This window comes from Centroberyx gerrardi, chromosome 23 (genome assembly GCF_048128805.1).
Source record: "Centroberyx gerrardi isolate f3 chromosome 23, fCenGer3.hap1.cur.20231027, whole genome shotgun sequence".
Taxonomy (NCBI): Eukaryota; Metazoa; Chordata; class Actinopteri; order Beryciformes; family Berycidae; genus Centroberyx; species Centroberyx gerrardi.
Window position 1 is genome coordinate 6,103,200 of NC_136019.1, and position 20,064 is coordinate 6,123,263.

The window sequence follows — 20,064 nt, forward strand, 5'->3', positions numbered from 1 at the left end:
TACCAAACATATTGAGTAGAATCATTAAATATAGCTAAATATGGAGTGAAAGTCTTGGCAATCCGCCACTGCTGTTAAAATAGACGTTAAAAAGATAGCAAACATCCTTCCAAGATGTCTGGCGTAAGGTTTGTGTTTGAGATTTTGTAATATTTTACAGACCTAACGTTATACTATCAGGCCTTTTAGTGGTGGCTTTTTCTGTAACCTTTCCCAATAATTTTGCCACTGCTGCAAGTTAAAATGTACTTTAACAAACTAGGCATCCGTCCAAGTTGTCTCATGGCTGTAGGTGTCATTTCAGCTTTGGGGGAGACACTCTCTGGGTCAAACCCTGGACACCAAATCACACTGACACAGTATATTTTAGCTGCCTAAATACATCTCTGTTTTCCCTCACTTCATCAGCAAGACTCAAACAAAAGATATAGATTAACATGAAAAAAATGTGCAGGTGTGAGAGGGAGAGTGAGGAGAATTAGTCAGTGTGAAATATGCCAATACATTATTAAACTGAACCCCTGATCTCAAGGGCAAACATTAATCAAAATACAGTACAGTCTACTTTGTTGTCCAAATGCCTTTAATGCATGTATTAAAAGCAGATTTAAACTACAGGAGAAGGGCTTCATACTTCAAAGGAGTGTTTGTGCTTGTGACCAAAGCCAACCACAAAATGTGCTTTTGTAAAACTCAACTGTGCTTCCAAAAACAGATACAGTGAATGCTTTAGAGGCAGAAATAATTGGGGAGACTCATATTGAGGGGGGCATGCCCCCTGTCTACACCTATATAAATTAAATAGCCTTTATTGTAACATGACTTAGCAAAAAGTCCTTTATATCAAGTTCAAGTTTATTTGTCATATGCATATTCTACACATAGTACAAACATTACAATGACATGCTTCCTTGCAGACCGACTTGCAGTCTCGGCAATAGCGTTAACCAGTTAGTAAAAAAGAAAATAGCAAAGACAAGAGGGGGGAAAGTAGATAGTAAACATATAAACACTAATATAAACTAACAATAGCCTATTCAAGCAAAACATATTTACAATTAAAGCAAAGGAAATATATCAGAGTATGATAGCTAGTTGTGCAACTTCCAAGTGTAAAAACAGATTTAAATCAGCATGAACCTATAGCCTAAATATGATGTAGTAACACCAACAGTAGTTTTGCAAAATGTAGGCTAATCTACTATAGGTTATACAAATATATAACAGAGTAATTGATGTAATGTAAATAGGTATATGTGGCTATGTATGTATGTGAAAACGACTTTTTGAGAAAAACATTTTTGTATCAGGCTACATGTAATCAGCCCGGGCTTTTATTTTGAAAGTTGAGACCGGAAGTGCTGTTTTTTGTTATAGGTTCTGGCTTGACGCTGCTAGAGTCGACGGACGCTGCCTTGGAAACGACATACATGCAGCTGGGCTGCGAACAGGGACCCAGATTTCCTCACTTCAAAGGCTTCCGCTCCTCTCCTCCTCTTCCTCCTCCTCCTCCTCCTCTCTCCATCCCTCCATCCATCCATCCATCCCTGCTTCTCCGATCAGCGAACATGGAAGATCTGAAATAAAATGCAGACCAGGAGAGAAGGAGCGGACTGAATAATCCTAAAAAAAAAAAAAAATCAGAGCGAGAGAAGAAGAAGACGGGAGAGGCGCTTCTACCGCAGCCCAGGTAAATTAGATTGGATTTTTAAATCGGCTTTGCATGTGACAGCAATGGTGTGGAGACGTGCCTGCTGCCTCCTATGGGCGCGTTTGTTATTGTTATTGCCGTGAATTGCATCCACGCATCAAACATAAATGCACTTGCTATTGTAGGGAAGCAGTGGGGAGAGAAATACACGCTTATAAATTAAGAGGCAATTTATCCAGAGACTTGAAACGCTCCCGAAGCCGAGAGGAAGCCGATTATCCTTTCCACTTGATCCCATTTTTGTAATCGTGACTATATTCTGTGTTTTTTTTCAGTGGTCAGGTGTTTCTGTGTTTGCCTGCAACCAAAAATGTCACCAGTAAGGAGAATGTGTCACAGGATTTGGCAGGAAACAGGGCTTGTGTGTGTGTGTGTGGCTCTGTATGTAGGAAAAGAGAGCAGTGGTGCTTAGTGGCTCGGCCGGCTGGGAGGCTACACAGTGGCTCAAAGGATTAGTCTGTGTCAGGGATCCATCCAGTCAATACTGCAAATAAAATACATTTCACACATACTTCACATTCAGAATATGGCAGGGAATATGGGTCAAAATATGCTAAAAATTGCCAAAATGTCTTTCTGCATGTAGATGACATTCAGGGGCATTTTGTTCCACTGCACTGTTGACATAATGCATTTTGAATGAATGCCATCTACATTTTTGGCCATTTTTTTTTTTATATTTTGAAGCATATCTCTAGATTTATTCAGAAGTAGGCCTACACTACCAGTCGAAAGTCTGGACACACCATATTTTTCTTTATTTTTACTATATTCCACATTTTAGAATAACAGTAAAGACACCAAAACTGTGAAATAACACAAATGGAATTAAGCAGTGACCAAAAAAAGTGTTAAACAAGTCAAAACTATCTTATATTTTAGATTCTTTAAAGCAGCCGCCCTTTGCCTTGATGGAAAGGCAAAGGCTTTGGAAAGAAATTCATAGGCATCAACTTCACTGTTTATATTTGTCTAAAAAAAACTAATTTCAAGCATTTAAGCATATAAGCCTTTAGATCAAAATGGCTTTAAGAGAATGAAAAACATAGTACATTAAATCAGGTGGGTCCAAACTATTGACTGGTAGTGTATAGGATGTGAAATTTAGTTTTTTTTGTGTCTATATGGAATAAAAACCACCTACTGGCTTCTGTCACCGCCCTTCTCTCATGCAAAGTTCAACCACAATGCCAAACTGAATGTCGAACGTGTTGAGAGTTTTGTTATTGTGGCCCTTTTTGCCGCTACTGCTGCTGTTGTTGTTATTTCTGTTGTTGTTATTGTTGTTGTGTGGCTGCTTGGCTGGTCGCCTCCTGTTTGCTGGGTGCTTCCTTCTCATCAGCTGGTGAAAAAGGCCTGTTGAAAACTGTATCGAGGCAACTTGGGCCTCCCGGTGCGTTGTTGTGCAGATTATAATACCCACATGTTGTTTTACTGGAAAAAAGGGCAGTAGATAGAAGAAGAAGAAGAAGAAGAAGAAGAAGAAGCAGCAGCATATGATATAAACACTGGAATACAAAACAAAAAGGGTCAATAAGGTGACATCCAAAAACCAGTTTCCCCCACAGGGATCTATCTATCTATCTATCTATCTATCTATCTATCTATCTATCTATCTATCTATCCATCTATCTATCTACCTATCTGTCTGTCTGTCTGTCTGTCTATCTGTCTATCTGTCTGTTCTTCTGCCTTTGTCTCTCTGTCTTATCAGAGAGACACAGAGACAAGCAGTAATCTAATCAGTCGATATATATTGCAAGAATGGCACCGGTATCACCGGGCAGAGCGGTGCCAAATAGAGGATCAGCTGTAGTCTGCAGGAGGCCCTAAAGCATGTGATGCAATTTAGATATATTAGGAGGCGGGAACAGCGGCTCACATCGCTGAAAGAGATTACAAAGTTCACACACAGAGTAGCAAAAGGGGGAACCGCATTTGTACAATCCATTTATTCAGACAGCAAGACAAGAGGTTATAGTCTTCCTTCAGTGTCTTCATCACGTTATTCATATTTCTAAACCTCTCTGAAAACTGAATCAGAATCAGAAAGTCAGAGGGTGGTTCAGGTGTGCAGCAGGGGAATAAGGGAGGAGGAGGTGCATTTTGACATTGATTAAATGTTGATACAATGGCCTTACTTGATGTCCAGCCCCCATGAATCTCAGTCTTTAGCACTTATTGAATTTGCATGGCGATTCATACATGTCTGGACGCAAGCCTATCCATCGGCAGTTAATTTGGACAGATACTGTCCGAAATACTTGATTGGATGGTCGATGTAGGCGGGACAAACCTACTTATGACGCCTTTACCGAGCGCAACAACAACTACCAAAATGGCAGCGCCGGCAAAGGAATTGGATGATAGCAAGCATTTATCAGTCCTTCAAAAACAAAAACTAGAAAATTAAATCGCTAAATCTAGCTTGCTGTCTTCAAATTCCTGTCCTTATCTGTCCAAAATAACTGCCGGTGGATAGGCTTGCGTCCAGACCCGTATGAATCGGCATGCAAATTCAATAAGTGCTAAAGACCGAGATTCATGGGGGCTGGACATCAGGCAAACACTGGACTGCATCAACGTTGAAAACCCTTGTAAATATATTGCCAAAATGAAAGCTGGGAAAGCTGAAATTGAACCCTAAATTTCATCCTGATATCAGTTCAGCAGTTTCCAAAGCTGTTTTAATATGAATTTTTACTGTGCCGTAATATCATATTGTGAAAATGATTGCGTGCTTGTTTCGGTTGATGTGGAACTTGTTGATGTTGATGGACTCAGGTTGTGTTATCGAGCGTCCGCCCTGCTGAAGTGCTGTTCTGTTGCTGACCTCTGACCTCTGACCTCCCTGTGGAAGGAGGCAAGTGAGAAGGGAATTTCTTTACGGGGGTCGATGAAGTATCACATTATTATTATTCCTCCTACATTAAAATGTTAAATGGAAGTCAGTGGAGGGGAAATGAATCAGGAAGGTAAACAAGACAGACAAAAAAATCAGACATTTCTTGAATCCTGCACTCTTGAGCTGAACAGAACTGATTTGCAGTGTATTCATGAGTCTATCCTGAGAATTGTTTTAACATTACCTTTTATTTTGCTAATGTTACTGCTGTACTTTGACGCACAAGCCACAGGCAAATCTGATACAGTACAAATATTATAACTGGAGAAACTGCGTGATGGATCAACAGGAAGGCTGGGGCCAATTCAAACAATTCAGGAAGTGTGTTTAATTCAAAACTCAAATGCTGAAGGAAACTGTTGGCATGAGAAGAAACACAAATGGAAGAATGACTGCTTATCATTAGCATATGTACTTCAGTAACTGATTAGGAATTGAAAATGAACCGAGCCCAGTCCTGCCGGCACGTTCCGACTCTAGACTCCAGACTGGATGAACAGTAATAGATAATAGGTTTCTTTGTGTGTGTGTGTGTGTGTGTATGTGTGTGTGTGTGTGAAGCTGAGATACAGTACAGTGTTTTATTCATAGGAAACAGTGCTGAGACAAGCCTGCTCCGGTTCCTTACATAAGCGAATCATGGAGGAAGGAGGGCGAAAAAGGCAGAGCCGCTCACAGACTGGAATAAGCATGAACGCTCAAACAGGGAGACATGCAGAACACACACTGTAAACACACACGTCTATACACACACACACACACACACACACACACACACACACACACATTGTAACCCCCCACTTTGGGGAGTAAAACAAAGACAAAGGAGGACAAAGGCATGTTCACTGTGGATGCAAAAGGGGGATTTTTTCAGGTTTTGTAAGGGTTTTTATGCTTTTTGGACACACAATTCCCATTCATTTCTATAGGGATTTCTAGTTTTCTTGCACTTTCAGATTATTTGTTGCCTTTTTTTGTTGTTTTTCCCCGACCGCAAAACCCTATGTACGGTAGGGATCACTAGTGCCAATGCATTTTTACTGGGGAAATATACTGAAACAAGGATTATGTTGGAAGGGGTTTGCCCCAAAATGACATAAAAAAAAAACTACTTTAATCAAATGGCATGAAAGTAAATCTCACTGTTGTCTATTATTGAAGTTTTAAGCTAGCTTGAGCATTTTACTTACAAAATACCTAACATTTTAAGTAGCTATTTGTTTTGAAATATTGAGTAATGGACATCAGGCAACATCTTTATTTTCAAAATGGATATGTAGCAGTTTCCCTAATAGTCAGTTTTAGTAATGCTGGAAAATGCTGAGGAAAATGTGTGTATTAAATATATGATTATTATCCTTTCAGTTCAGTTCAGGTAAATTATTCCAACCATTCCTCCTTTGCTTCACTTCTTTTAGCCTGTCTTTGTTATTTTGTCAATCTATCTGACACAAGGCCTGTTTTGAAGCTCCCATCATCCTACTGTCTTTGTGTAAACAAAATGTATTGCTGTTGCTCAGCAGTTCTGAGCGTAAACATCAATAAAATGTGAATGTTGACTGAAAGTGAAGGTCCACAGAAAACCTTGTCACTCCGTTTTTTCTGTTTGTTGTTTTTTTTGCGATCTTTATGTTCATACTTGATATGAAGGTTTAGGCTGCAAGGCTATAGCAAGTCGAATGACTCTAGGAGCCATAAATACATGAAATTTCCACTGTATAATTTCAAAAATGCATGGGTCCCAGTCTGAAAACAAGCTTCCCCTTCTGGAAGTACCGTGTTTTTGTGGGACAGCAGCTTGTTGAGTCTTTAAGAGCGATTCAAGGCCGGGCTGTTTCTCTAAAACGCAGAGGATGATTAGGATTCCAGAGGTGAGCGGTGTGTTTTCCCAGCAATCTGTATTTCAGAAGTCAGCCGCTCCAGGAGAGCCTCTCTGTCCCTGGATAGACGGCACACAAGGCCTATAGGTTTACCAGACACACACACACACATACACACATGCACACTTTCTTTCTCATGGAAATCTGCTCGGCTCGATCCCCGAGGAGCGAGTTCTGTTACTGAACCTCAATTTGCTCTTTGAACCAGGTCTGGTAGTTTTAAATGTTTCCAGGTGAAAGGAAGTGGGATTTGATTCCATTATTCAAAAGGATTTCTCCCTTTCTTGGGATTTTTTCCCCTTTCATACATTTCACTGTGTTTTGTACGTCTCGTCGTGGCTCACTAACGCAGTGGCTAATGGTCTGAATTAACTCTGTGAAGATACAGAGCTGCTGCCTCTTCAGGGGCCACTTAACGCTGAAAGATGTGGCCACTTATGGATCCGCTTTGGTGCTTTTCATACTTAAGCGTACACATACTTGAGGATAAGCGTCGACCACATGGGATACGACCAACCAGTCATAAGCCTTTCATACATTTCTCTTCTCATTGAAAGATGATAAGGGGCTAATTTACAGTCGAAGATCCAATGCAGAATTTATTTGAGGATTGAGGAAGAGTTTGACTTGTAGATGGAGAATAAGCCTGTTTCTTTCTTAGCCCATTATAACTCAAAACACAGATCTGTTTTACTCCATGTCTGCAACTTCACAAATGAAAACAAACCTTTTTCAGCCCCAGAGTGCAGGTGAAACTCATGTTTAGCTGTCACATACTGTCGCAAAAGCCCAGATATTAGTTTTTAGGGTGTAAACCAAGATAGGAGTGGGGCAACAGTGCTTCAATACTGCAATTACAATTACAGAGAAGGAGCATAGTAGCATATCGGGGTTATTTGAAGCACGTTTACCAGACGTCTTTGTTGTTAATACAGTGATACTGTAAATGTCCCCTTACCTTGCATCTGTCCTATAAGAGCTGCAGGAACTTCCAAATAATTCCCCGTGAAGGATGAAGCAGCTTTGCAACAGCAGTGTAGCAAGCGTGTCAACATTGGGAGTTTTGTGTTGACTTCATCTGTAGATAGAGAAAAGAAACAACCAACTAAATCACAAACAAACTATATGACTAGCAACTTTTTTTTCAGAATGCTTTTCTTTCTTACAGTCTGCTATTCCATTTGCATTGATTCTGCCTCCATTGCCAGTCGCTGTTTTATTTGTACTGCAGGCATTGCCCATATCCATTTCCTCTGAAGTTCCCCATGCTTCACGGTTCATAAGGCACTGATAGACAGGGAAACTATTCAGCATTATTGCCATCAGGAAACATTTAAATTGATTCGTTTTGTTACTTGTTGCAGGGAACATTGCCAGTCTTTGTTGCCCAAAAAATTGTAGTGTCTCATCATTCTTCCACTGGCTTGTCTGACCTTGCTGGTTTAACTGTGTTGGCTTTTGTTGTTTTATTCTCAGTGGGATGATGCAAAGTGCAAGCAAGGCCAGTCTATTGACGACACATCGGCGTGGGTGTTACACGATACAATGACACTGATCAGCTCGCTACGTACCTCGATCTGCTTCTGTGTGTGTGTGTGTGTGTGTGTGTGTGTGTCTATTTCCTTTTGTGTCTGTCTGTGCTGGGTGGATATCGCTAAGCCAAGCAGAATTTCTTTAATGCTACTGTACAGTATATGAGACTCATTTGAAAAGTAGGCACATCTACACATACACACACCTACACACACACACACACACACACACTCAATATTTCCTCTCTCTCTCAGTCTCCACATCTTCATACATCCATCCTGTCTCTCTCACACACTCTCCGTCTCGCAGCCTCGCGTTTTTCACGCTCCGCCCCAGGCAGTCCAGCTTACTCAGCGGCTTTCAGGCTCGTTCACCGTCAGGCTGATCGATAAGGCCGGTGCGCCGCGGCGACCGTTGCTAGGGGCGGTGTTTGGACGTTCACGTGCGGGTGTTGCTGGCGGTTTCATCGATAGAGTCATTGATCCGGCGTTGACCCTCCCTACCATCAATCTCTGGCCACAGGCTTCGAAGTCAGCGGGTGATTGTGTGTGTATGTGTGTGTGTGTGTGTGTGTGTGTGTACTTTGTGCTGGCTAGTGCACTTAAAATGGAGAATTCACTGGTAATTGATATGACCACATCTAAATATAACATGATACTTTATTGATCGCTGTAGGGGAAATTCTCTTCTCTTTTGCCGACTTCCACAGGGAGGTCAGAGGTCAAAGTTCAGCTACAGAGCAGCGACTCTGGAGCTGGTAGAGGTTCAATGTCTTGCTCAAGGACATTTCAGCAGGATGGATGTTTACAGACTTGAGTTATCTGGTTTAAAGGCAGTTTCTCCAGCCTGCTGCCCATAAATACCTGCCTTTATAAAGAGCAGAGTTTGGTTGTTTGTCTTGTCATATTTCATGTTCTCTGGAGACGATCAGAATCGACTCCAGGCTACAAATGCATCCAATCCAAATGGCAGCGAGAGGGAACTGTGGTAAATATGAACTTATTTGAAGCAGAAACCAGTAAACGTCACACAGCTCGCTCATGTTTACCAACCCGGCCGGTCTGTGATGCTTTTTACCAGGGGCGTTGTTAGGATTTCGTCCCCCGGGAGAATTTTTTTAAAATTTCAACAGCAAAATGTATCAATCTGGTGCAATTTGCCATGAACATACACAGATGTAAATGAAGCAGTATAGTAAACAGTTTGAGCAGTAGTCTGTACAGGCCGACAGTGATACAGTATGTTGTAGTGTGCTGTCTGTCTCTCTCCTCAGACCTGCCCTCCTGAACTCTTCTCTTGCCCCTTATTTCTCTCCTCCCCTCATCTATCTTTGTCTAGTTCTATTTCTATATATTTCATTACCACATATTACTACAACCTAATAGTGAACTACATTGGTTTGTTTGGTATGGAAACTTAACTTTAAGCATAAAAGTAAATGATTTCACCTGTGATTTCCTTCTGTTAGGAAGCTGATATTTTCAATGCCACACCCTGGCTGTAATAACAAAGATCATCATGATCCATTCTGACTGGCTGGAGGAGTATACTAGCATTAGTAAAATATACAGAGGCACAAATTAAAAATGTAATTTTTAAACATATTTTCTCACGTTTAAGGGGAAACAGTGTCTGAAGTTGAAAATAATATAGACATCTCATGTGAAGGAAATTTGTTTTTGTATTTAATGTTCAGCAGCCCACATAATAGAGCTGAATGGGAGGATTCAGTATCTAACTGACTAACCAGGTGCCAGACTGGAGAGAAATAGTGACATTTTGTTCAGAGTGATCCGATATTATACTGACTCTAGCAAGGCTCAACATCTTAAAAAAAACAAACAAAAAAAAAACATCTTAAAAGCCATTTTATGTTTGGACACATGAGGTTTTTAGCTGCTACTTTAAAGCTGGCTCACGTAAAATAAGCAGCCCGCTCTGACAACTAACGCCGGCTTAAGCCCCGAAAGAAAGACCCTGGCGACGCCACTGCTTTTTACCAAAGGAAACCAAAGAGACGAGAGAGGAAAAGATCTAACGTTGGTGAGTCCATACTAACAGAATTTCATTTGGGCAAATAGGATGAATCTATTGGGTCTCAATTAGTGGGGATGGGACGCTCTTCTCTGTTGCAGCCCCACTGCGATTTAACCCGATAAGACGGGTGTATTTTTATATAAATATCTTGCCTAGTGCAGCTTTGAGTTGTCTCACACAACATGTTGAGGTGGGAATTTTTATTAGAGGCTGTCTCAGAGTGTCAACTTTGGAAACGTCAGTAATGCTGTACTCATGCCTGGCCCCCCGTGACAAGCAACACGCACACACACACACCCACACCCACCATTCCACCCCTGCCCTGTTAAGTATCCACCTATTTCAGTATGAACCTGTTTAGGTCAACGATACTAAAAACTGCTCAAAGTCCAGCTACTGAAGATAGCCGAGATATTATACTGATTTGTATGAGGGAAAATTTACTATTAAATCACAAATGTATCTACATGTTCCCTGCCTGCCCCCCTTCAGTGGATACCAGTGTAGATTCCCTGTTCTCTCCTCTCGTCCAAAGCCTCTAGTCCTGCTGTAGGGAGCCAAATTCAATGTCACATCCAATAAAATCCTCAGACTTCACACACAGCGGTGGAGTTGAAAGCGGTTCAGAAAGATTGCACTGCATTCATTCTCTGGCTGACCTGTTTACTGACCACATTAGAATAGAATAGAATAGAATAGAATGCGATAAGCAGGCCGCTGTCCCTCCTGTTTTGCTTCTGATTCACTGCCATGATTCACTTGTCATTGGCCACACTGACCTGGGTGAGCTGTAAATATAAAACTGGAAAAGACAAAGCCAATGTTTTTCTAAAAGTTAAAAAGTTTCCTAAAATTAGCCTGCATGCACTGACTGTTCATGGAACAGAACCCAGCAGTTTTGAATGTAGAAGATTATTCACTGTGTTGCCTGCTTATACCAAGACTAGGGCTGCTACTAACGATTATTTTCGATTAATCATTTTGTCTATAAAATAATGAGAAATGCCCGTCAGAAGTTACCAGAGCCCAAAGTGATTCTTAAAATTGCTTACTTAGTCTGAATAGCAGCCAAAAAAAAAACGACAAAAAAAGTATTCATTTTAGAAAAGCAGCAAATCTTAGCATCTGTGAAGCTGTAACTAGCAAATGTTTTTCATTTTTACTTGATAAATGACTAGAATGATTAATCGATTATTAAAATTATAATCGATTCATTTTCTGTCAACTAATCAATTAATCGACTAATCGTTTCAGCGGTAACCAAGACCCTCAATGTAATGTTTATGGCAGTTTGTTCTAGCGTGGTTAATGCTCCTGCACCGCCGTCCCGTCCCGTCCCGTCCCGTCCCGTCCCGTCCCGTCCCGTCCCGTCCCGTCCCGTCCCGTCCCGTCCCGTCCCGTCCCACCTCTCCAGTACAGACCGGGAGAGGGGACACTGGGAAACTGGGACAGCGTGACACATCACATCTCAGCTTTAATCTGAACTGTCCCTCCCAGCCTTCGCTCCAGTGCCCAGGTCCTCCACTAACCCAGCACCAGTAGGCCGAGTCTGCTGTGTGTGTGTGTGTGTGTGTGTGTGTGTGTGTGTGTGTGTGTGTGTGGAAAAGGGGGCCACACGTCACATGGTTCTGCCGGATGACTTGTTGCGATCGCGCTGAGGCCGACACATTTAATTGTGTGAGACGGGGTCACACAGGGGCAGGAGGAGAGTTCACACACACACACACACACACACACACACAGCGGTGGAGTTTAATGCGGTCCAGAAACATAGCATTCTCTCTCTGGCTGACCTGTTTACTGACCACATTAGAATAGAATAGAAAAGGATAAACAGGTCTCTGTCCCTCCTGTTTTGCTTCTCATTCACTTTCATTCACTTCTCATCTCACTTCTCAATAAAGTATCTAGTAGTATCACTGTATTGGCTATAGGATTCGACCAATATGGATTTTTGAAGGCCGATACCAATACCAATATTTCTGGACTGAAGCTTCCTATAGCCAATATTTTGTGCTGATGTCCAGTATCATTAGATTTTACCATTTTAATGCTGTAGAATAGAAATTGACTCGCTCACATTGTATTAAAAGCATCAAACATACTGTACAGCCTTCATCTATTCCCAAATAAGGACGGGATTAAATAATTGCAAATAATTAAAAATGTGTCAGTTACAGAGAAATATATTAACTAGACTTTCAATTATTTCCCTGTGATTGTCGGATTGCTGGTTCTCAACTATCAGGCTTGAGATTCTGTGTGTGTGTGTGTGTGTGTGTGTGTGTGTGTGTTAAAGACAACACACACGGAAGATGATGACAAAGACAGGTGGAGGTTCATGGGGACATGAACCTCCACCTGTCTTTGTCATCATCTTCCCTTTGTCTTTATGTGTGTGTGTGTGTGTGTGTGTGCCTTCTGCTCCTTTGTAGCACATGTTTTGTTCACTTTCCATTAAAGTGGCCGTTTCACTTCGCACTTCACCTGCATTCACCCTTGGTTAAGAGGTACTGTAGGCACACACACACACACACACACACACACACACTCTGGAGACAAGCAACTGACTGAGATCACCTTCAGAACTTGGTTTTCCTCCATTGCCCAATGTACACTTCTCTCTCTCTCTCTCTCTCTCTCTCTCTCTCTCTCTCTCTCTCTCTCACACACACACACACACTCTCTCTCCTCTCTCTCTCTCTCTCTCTCTCACACTCTCACTCTCTCTCCTCTCTTTCTCTCTCTCTCTCTCTCTCTCACACACACTCTCTCTCTCTCACACTCTCTCACTCTCTCCTCTCTCTCTCTCTCTCTCTCTCTCTCTCTCTCTCTCTCTCGCTCACTGCTGCTCAATCATCTTTTTTAAACCCAGCCAAAAATTGAGAATACTTCCAAAGAAACCATGACAACGACTCCACAGAGCCTGACGCTTCTCCTAAAAAAACACAGAGAGAAGGCAAGAAGAGAGACAGAGAGAGAGAGAAAAAGTGAGAGGCAGCCGCAGAGTCTCTCCTCTCCTCTGTCGTTCCTGTTTTGCATAATTTGTTTTTTGGGGGGGATTAGTGCGAAAAGGGGGGGGAAGTGCAGTCATAATTCTATTTCATCGTGATCATTTTGTACAATGGCTCCTCTCCCAAGAGCATCAACAAATTCAGACATCAAAGAGAGAAAGAGGAGGGGGGTAGGAGAGAGGGAAGGGGTGAAAAGAGGGGGGGAGGGGTGGGGGAGATAAAGGGGTAACGGGGATTGAGAGAGGAGGAAGGAAGCAAGGGAGGAAGCCAGAGGAGGAGGAGAGTGGAGGAGGAGAGAGTCGGCGTGGGGGGTTGGGGTTAAAAACGGAGCTGTAACTGGAATCGATGCGGTTAAAATTCAAATTATCACCCTCGGTCTGGTTTGGGCAACATCAAACCAAAACCGGTTTTCTGCTGTTTTGGCGACATCAAACAAAACATTTCTTTTTTTTCTTTTTTTTCTTTTTCATACAGCTGAGAGCTCATTAGTTGTAACCTCTGTTCTCGTTCCAGTCATCTTTTTTTTTTTTTAAACTCTGCTTTGTTCCGTTCTGCATTCGCTGATGCCTTTGTTAGCTGACATTTGGCGTGTAACCAAGTCGAGAGCTTCCCAGGCCCGCAGAGCTAAACCAGAGTAATCCTGACTCAGAATAAAACATTAACTCTGTATCGCTGTGTTGGCCCGCTCGCTTGTTTTCACTAACTCTGAATCAGGCCGGGGTTAAGTAGTATTTGCATATACTTCTTACTGATGTATTGCACTCTTTGTTTTTAACCTTCTCGGAGAACCAGATAGGTGGGTTTTATTGCATCCAGACAGTTAATGTCAGATAAACTGTCACAATATGGCTCACGTATTCAAAATCACATGTTAAATAATCAAATTAATGTTCATCCCATTGAATGGTAATGTTAGCTGTGATGTCAAACAAAACTGACATTTTCAAATAACATTCCTTAAAATGTTTTGTACCTCATTTTTAAAATAAGATTTGCTTGTTATCATCAGTTCAGACAGAAGAATTGTGCGTCACAGTATCCCAAAATCACCATATTATCACGATATAATTCCACTGAAAAAAGATAATATTGAATTATCATGTAGCCCCAATGTTTCTGTCTATCTCCATTCACCTGAAGTTCATCACTCAGTATCTCTAAAATATAGAAGGTCCAGTCTGTAAAAGTGTGTTGTCAACCAATGACTTAAGTCGCTTACTATTCTTTAAATAGCAGATATAATTCATTTTTACTAGTTTTAATTCATGCCATTATCATTTTGTAAGAGTAGGTGTCATTTTTTCCCCCCAAATGTTGGATATCTAATTTTTGAATGAAACCTTTCAGCATCAGAATACTTGCAATGTGTACAATACTTGGATGATTACAAATATTTTGTACACATCCAAGTGGCTAGTTTGAACAACACATTCCCAGGTCACATACAGTATATTCATTACAGCATGTGAAGGGTTTTGTTGAAAATAAAAATTGCCACCTGAAGTTCATCGGACAATAGTTTAAAAGCACAGATCAATTATTATTTTGCAATCAAAAGTCTTAAGATGTCTTCATAGCTTAAACACTAACCCATGATGTGCTTCAATCATTTTGTCATTTCATAAGAATGAAACTCTTCATATTTTCTGTCTTTATCTTTTTCTAATAATACATGTTGTCTTGAACAGCAACACAAATGATCCTTTATAAACCTGTATGCAAAACAATTCCCCAATGTACAGTAGGTGTCACAACACATACAACACTCCATTAAGCTTGCCACCTCTGCCTTTAATTCATTCACATTAGCGAGTGACCTAATAACCCTCTTAATTATACACTCTCCCTCCAGCTTTATTCTTAACATCCGGAAGCCTCGCTTGTTCATTCACACGTGGGTTACGACACACGCGCTAATTAGCCTGCATGTTTTACATAACGCTGTAGTATCAGTACACTCTCAGAAGACAAGGTGCGGGGATGTACAGTACCTAAAAGGGTACGAATACTTGATAGGCGCTGCACGCTATCAGGGTACGAATACTGTACCCTTAGGCATGGTCCTTATTTGTTCCCTTGTCTTTACCTCTAAAGGAGCAATTATGATGTACCCCAAGTGACAAAAATGTTAGGATAATAGTAAAGACATCAAAACTATGAAATAACACACACTGAATTATGCAGCGACCAAAAAAGTGTTTAACAAATCAAAACTATCTGTATTTTAGATTCTTCAAAGTAGCCGCCCTTTGCCTTGATGGAAAGGCAAAGGCTTTGGAAAGAAATTCATACATAGGATCAACTTCACTGTTTATATTTGTCTAAGAAACACATTTCAAGCATTTAAGCATAAGCCTTTAGATCTGACTTTAGGTCAGAACTGTCTGTGTTGTTTTAGTGCAATAAAAGTCATATATTTAGTACCTTAAGGACCACTAGTGTACCTTTGAGGGTAGGCTACATATGTTTGAATGCATATGTTTGGGCACAGAAGTGGACCTGTTTACAAAGGCTGCTAGTGCAGTTCTCAAGTCTAGTTCAGGCATATTGTCAAAACAAATCTGTCTAGTCCAATATCAGACTCAGCCTTTTGCATTAGCAAGCTACATTTCTTATTTAAAGCAGCAGGCATATCGCTGTTGTTGTGTGAAAACCTTGTAACTCTCTTGTAACTGTGATTTTCATGTTTTAACTTCAGCTGAAGGATTACACGCTCCTCTATGGGCTGAGATGATTCTCCGACCTCTTGGGCTTGTACGAAACCCTTTCAAAACCGCTTGGATAAACTCAGAAATGCATGGTGGTCCATCTGAAAGCGAGGCTGTTCTTCTTAGTTCCTGAAAAGCTGGCGTTCGGGGGATGCGAGGTTTTCATCCGACGGCGATGACACACTTAGTCATGTAGATCTGCAATTCAGAAAGGCTGTCATGCAAATTATCTTCCATAAACTGTACATTCCCCCTGAAATATAGGCTTGCAATATAGCGTGTCACTCGCATTAGCTTGCATGCTCATTACTGACGGAATATGCAGCACCAGCTAGCTGTCGCATTAGCTGGAATGTAAATTGGCCTCTGATGTGGTATAGCATCTAATTAAATCATCATATAGCATCAGGCCTTGTCATTTACATTAGTCACTGTAGAAAGCTAATGAGCGCTGATTATACTGTACAGGTCCCTCCTATGGAGTGGGGGGGGCGGGGCCATGCAACAGACTGTGAGACAGACTTAGCCATGGTGTAGCACAGCAGGAGAGGTGTGTGTTTGTGTCTGTGACTGTGTGTGTGTGTGTGTGTGTGTGTGTGTGTGTGTGTGTGTACTTAGTCTATATGGCTGAGCAGACGGCATAGTGTAATGCCATTAGCTGATCCTTGCCTGGCCTCCTGCAGGAATGATGTTTTCGTTAAGGACACTAATTAATACCATCTCTCTCTCTCTCTCTCTCTCTCTCTCTCTCTCTCTCTCTCTCTCTCTCTCTCTCTCTCTCTCTCTCTCTCTCTCACACACACACACACACAAACATACACACAAAGTACACACTCCTATGTAAAAATCAGTTTGCATCAAAATATCTGCATTCTTCTGTAGCTACACTGCAGAAAACACACACACACACACACACACACACACACACACACACACACTCTGCCTCACCGACCACCTGATCCTGGCTGATCTCTCTATCTTCATTGCTCCTTTATCTCCCCCACTTCTTTTTCTCCCTCTGGCTCTGTCTATCCCTTTCTTCTCCAATCAGTCTCACTTCAGTATCTAAAGGTTGTTTCATCATGGGGTAAAAAGATACGACCTCTAACTTCTGCAAGAGAACAAAATAATATTCTGATGTTGCATTACCAAGCTGCAAAATGATAATTCTGTTCATTTTGTTAGATATTGTGATCACAATTATTAACACAATTAGTCTCTGATTGGGGGAATACAATTATTTTACCAATGTTCAGTGTTTTATTAAATATACGAACTTAAATCATGATATATGATTAGACACGATAATGTTACATGCAGTAAAAAGCAGACTTATGCAGTGGATACGTCTATACTCAGATTTTGGGAATGAACATAGTCTATTGGTTTGCTCCCTGGGGAGATATTTGGGTGCAACGCCCACACTGGGAGGACATGTTTGGCTGCGACATCTCAGCGGCTCCTTACAAAGTGGCTCCAACCAACCTTGGATCAGCGGGATAAAGCCTGATCTGATTACAACTGTAATTATATCCTCTGCCATCAAAGCAAGATGGAGGAGGAGGGGAGGGGAGGATGGGAAAGAGAAGGGAAGAGGAGGAGGGTAGAACAGCGGTTAACAGTAGAGCGTAAATAAACGTAAACAGGAGGAGGGAGAGGTGTGACAGTCATGACCCATGGCTTCCCAGACAAAGCGCAGAAGTCCTCTCACTCTGCCCTCCTGGTTAGAGGGACAATCCCGTAATCAAAAGGTCACAAGTTCGATCCCTGAAAGCCAGTTTGTCCATCAACAGCCAACAGCCACGTGTCCTGTCAGTCTGTCCTTAAGCAAGACTCTGAACCCTACCAGTCATTTTAAATCGTGAGCCTAAAATGTGAAATGTAAATTACAACCAGACGATTCAGCCATTAGTGTTTTGTTACAATACGGCATTTCAGTTTTACTTTACATTTGACAAAACATAATATGTACGTATTATGACATATTAGACCTACAGTGACCACTGCAGCATAATATATTATGCTGCTGTTGGGTGAAAACCTCATATCTCTAACATATAAATAAACTTTTCAGAAACTAAGAAAAACGACTATGCCTTTTTCAGTTTATCCAATAGGTTTTGAAAGGCTTTCATTAGCCCGAGGGTCGTAGAAATGTCTTAAGCCTAAAATGACCATATGATCCTTCAATTGCAGTTAAAACATGAACATTTAAACATTAGAGTTAGGAGGTTTCCACCCGACGACTACAATGCTGCAGCGGCCACTGTAGCACTAATGCAGGACAGATGGCATGATGAGGGACTTGCAAATGATTCGTAGCATTTGTTTTAACTTAACGTGGAGTACCAGATGGATGTAGTTTGGCACTTAGAGAAATACGATACGCACCATCAAAATCATACTATTTGAAAGTTAAGTTTAGGATACTTTTCTAAACTTTACAATATGAACTGGTCTCTTGTGGCATTAGGTTAAAACAAACACTAAATTGATTTGCAGATGCTTTTTGCCCCAAGTTGGGCGCACAACAGCGGTTTCAGTCATCTCATATACGAGGACTTGTGTTGTCATACCCAAACATGTCTGTTGCACCCAGATATGTCCTCTGGAAACGGATCTGTTAGACTTTCAGAGTTCCTACGGTCGTGTTAGCCTGTATATCTCTGTTCCTATTTCAGTGTTGCACCCAAAAGTGTCCTTCATTGTACTGTACGGTGCAGGTATCAGAGTCCAATACGTCCCCCGGAGACCTACTTATAATTAAAGTTACTACTTTAAAGTTTCACAGCGTTCTTCATCCCTCCCTCTTCCTCCCTCTTCTCCTCCTCCTCCCTCCCTCTGAGTCTCTACGTCTCTCTGTCTCTCTTTCCCTCTCTCTCTCTCTCTCTTTCTGTCTCTCTCTTTCATACTATTTTCGGAGTCACGCTGAGTTCCACTTTTGAGCAACGGAGCAGATTCCTCAGCGCGTTGCCATGACAACGCTCCCATGGCTCGACGACACACTTTTCTCTCCCTCTCTCTCATCTCCTCTCCTCTCCTTTCTCCTGCTTACCGTCTTTTTTCATTTTCTCTTTCCCTGGGTGTCTGCAGGTCCCAAAAATGTCCTAAAATGTGTTGAATTATATAACCCAAACTCAAGTCTTGTGTACACTGAATTACATCATTTTAAGGCTTAAATTGTGTTTTAAAGGTCTTAAAAATGATGTTTTTGCTTGGTGCACTGTTTGTATTCTGATGGGTTTACAGTTTTTCAATGTGAAAAAGATTTTATATTTTATTATAACTGGTATTAAAACAGTCTTCAAAAGTCTTAAATTTAACATAATGAAACTTCCAGACACCCTGTTCTCTCTCTCTGTCTTTCTTTGTGAAGAATAATCTTTTGATTCTTTGAGTCCAAAAACAAAAAGCAGAGCATGTCAGCTGCAAAATAAGTTGTATACAGTGTAAAATGAGGTGGTAGTCTTTTAGACTTCACTCACTTTTTCTTTCCAGCAACTTTGGTGACCAGAAGATCTTGTTTCAGAGGGTAATCTCAAACAGCTTTCACTCTGAAGAAGAAAAAAACAAAAGCAGCATCTTGTGATTTGGACATTTGCAACAGTCAACACTGTGATTTTAATATTCTTTCAATTAATTATGCAGTCCTAGAGCATAGCCTACGTTCCTTCTTCCTGCTCAGTAGGCATAATCTTGCAAAATTAATGCAATAAACATAAGACAATGAAACATAATGAAGGATATTTTGAAAGAAAAGGGTTTTCCTCAGGTCGTCAGTTTTGTGGGGTTGGGGGTGGATGATTGTTGACTCTTCATTTAGCGAGCCCAGTATCTCCTAGTTTCTCAGGCACTAAAGTGTCTCGCTAACTAATGTAGTATAAGCTAATGAGGCTATCATTGCTAATGTAGTATAAGCTAATGAGGCTTGCATTGCTAATGTGGTTTAAGCTAATGAGGTTAGCATTGGATAACTTGTTGGCTGCCTATTGTACTCCCATCTGATTATTTTTCTACTTTAGTGAAGCAAAACATCCTGCTGATTACAAACAGGTTCACCTCCTCTTCATAGCCAGGCTAAATAGTAGAATGGACTCCCAGATGGTGCAGACTAATGATAAACTGTAAGAAAATCAAATGGTCACACACTCCTCCTTACATTTGCTGTGACATTTATTTTACGAACTGCCGTTTCAGCTTTCATTAGGGTGTTAGTGCTTTCAATCAGGGTGCCAGCACTTTAAGTGTGTGACTATTTTTCTTCTTCTCTGTTTGT

At 41.2% G+C, this 20,064-nt stretch overlaps 1 protein-coding gene across 1 annotated transcript in view; it reads left to right on the top strand.

The window, feature by feature from the left end:
• The first annotated feature begins 1,653 nt into the window (after window positions 1-1,653).
• The window catches only part of LOC139908252 (actin-binding protein WASF3), a 44,789-nt gene continuing 26,378 nt past the window's right edge, over window positions 1,654-20,064 (top strand). Inside the window, exon 1 of the mRNA XM_078291580.1 lies at window positions 1,654-1,690. The gene's annotated coding sequence lies outside the window, so the exon portion shown is untranslated. The remainder of the gene's footprint in view (window positions 1,691-20,064) is intronic.